General features: G+C 36.3%; 1 pseudogene; it reads left to right on the forward strand.

The window, feature by feature from the left end:
- Positions 1-363: 363 nt before the first annotated feature.
- Positions 364-2,134, forward strand: LOC118837018 (annotated as a pseudogene).
- Positions 2,135-2,439: the final 305 nt, after the last annotated feature.

Here is a 2,439-nt window from a genome sequence, read left to right on the forward strand (position 1 = left end):
TTCCCCACCTACAAAGTCCTGGTCTTTGTACTGTATTCCCCAACACTATAAATGAAAGCTGTTCTCATTCAGGGTTTGAGCCTTGCTGAGGAAGCTGAGATCCTATTTATTGGTAAATTTGCACATTACTGATAAATTGATTGTTCTTAAAACTTTGTGCCTCAGTCTATCTTATTTTAACTGTTACAGATGGAAGATAGCTTTAGGTGAGAAGGCACTAGCAATTATGAAGATGAAGAAAGGCCTCCTGGAAAAGGCAGTGTCTGAGCTGAATGTTAAAGGAAGTTAAATAATCTGAGTCTGAAGTTGTGGACACAGTCCCAGATATTGGGGACAGCAAATACAAAGTCACAGAGAAGAGAAATGGTAGTGGAGGGGGATGTGCTAGGACGGGACTCATGGCTGGACCAGGTGGCAGCCCAGTGGCTTCAGTGGAACAAGAATACTAAGACTTTAGAAATGATAAAACAAATGATTGTTGATGATAATAAAGAAGAACTACAGAAATGTTTTGGTTCCCAGATGGAGTTTGAATGACTGACTTTTGAATTGTGATAGGATTAGGAATTGCACAGATGAATGACTTACTCATGGATTGTACAGATAGTTGGGAAAAAAAAAACCTTCAGTGATCTAAAGAAAAGAGGAGTGGTGATGAAATTTGATGTTTGAGCTCACACATCCAGTGAGGTAGCAGGAAAAGGTTTGCATCAGTCATGGAATTCCTCTGCATCTCTTTTCTAATATAACACCAATTTCCTTTGTGCTCTATATTGTCTCAATCTGAATCTTTGTGGAGGAATCATGGTTACAGCCTCTCATGACCCAAAGCAGGACAGTGATTACAAGGTCTATTGGGATCATGGTGCTCACTTCATTTCTCCTTATGACAAAGGAATTTCTCAAGCCATTGAAGAAAATCAGGAACCATGGACTAAAATGTCATGGGACAGTATAATTAATAATGACCAACCCCTTCATGATCTATACTCTACAATCAATAATGATTACTTCAAAGACTTAATGAAATATTGCTTTCATAGAAATGTGAACAAATCATCAACAGTGAAATTTGTCCATACTTCTTTTATGGAGTAGGCCATGATTTTGTACAGTCTGCTTTCAAGGCATTTGACTTTCTGCTGTTCCTGAACAAAAAGCTTCTGATGCAGAGTTTCCAACAGTGAAATACCCAAGTCCTGAAAAAGATAAAGGTGTCTTGACATGATTATTTGCTTTGGCTGAAAAAAAACCAGGTTAAAGTTATCTTAGCAAATAATCCAGATGCTGATTGACTTGCAATAGCAGAAAAGCAAGAAAGTGGAGAATAGAAAGTGCTTTCTGGAAATGAGATGGGATTCTTTTAGGTTGGTGGCTCTTTACCAGTTGGAAGGAAAAGAATCAAGATCGAAATGCTCTTAAAGACAGCACACGTTATCCAGCAGTTATTTTCAAAAATCCTGAGGGCCATTGCCTTAAAAGAAGGTTTTCATTTTGGGGAAACATTAACTGATTTTCAGTGGATAGGAAATTGAGCCAAGAAACTAATAGACTGGGGGGAAATGTTCTATTTGCATTTGAAGAAGCTGTAGGATATGTGTGTCATTCTTTTGTTTTGGACAAAGTTGGTGACAGCAGTGCTGTTATAAGTGCAGAATTATCTAGTTTTCTAGCAACTAAGAATTTGTGTTTGGCGTAGCAAGTAAAAGCCATCTATGTTGAATATGGCTATCATATTATCAAGGCTTTGTATTTTATTTGCTATGACCAAAATATCAAAAATTTATTTGAAAACCTTACAAATTATGGAAAGAGCACTTACTCAAAGAATTGTGGCAGATTTCTGTAGTTAGGGATCTTACCATGGGCTATGATAGCAGCTAACCTAACAAAAAAGCCCTTCTTTCCACAGGTAAAAGCAGTCAAATGATTATTTTTACTTTTGCAAATGGAGACGTGGCAAGTATGAGGACCAGTGGAAGAGAGCCCCAAATCAAATATTCTGTGTGCCTGTGTGCTTCCTGGAAACAGTGACCATGTACAGCTAAAGAAAGAACTAGATGATCTTATCAGTGCCATTGAAGAATACTTCTTTCATCCAGAAAAAAATAAGTTACGGTCTAAGTCAGAGTAAAATATTACTATACTATTCATGATTATACTTAATTTGCAATTAATGTTGTACTTGCAAGACAATATTTTGCGAGACCAAATAAGGCAAATTGTGACTAAGGTGTTTGCATTTTTACAGATAGATACATTTCTTATTTTCTCCAGTTTGATGTTTTCTATAAATAGGAAAGAACCACCATGTATAGTAAAATATTAGTCTTTTCAAAACTTTGAAGTATGGTATTATCAGAACTAAAAGTAAAGTTCTTTCTATGGGCTTCAGATGATACTACAGTTTAAACACCTTAATTTGCATAAATGACTGTT

The sequence above is a fragment of the Trichosurus vulpecula genome, chromosome 2, assembly GCF_011100635.1.
Source record: "Trichosurus vulpecula isolate mTriVul1 chromosome 2, mTriVul1.pri, whole genome shotgun sequence".
Classification (NCBI taxonomy): domain Eukaryota; kingdom Metazoa; phylum Chordata; class Mammalia; order Diprotodontia; family Phalangeridae; genus Trichosurus; species Trichosurus vulpecula.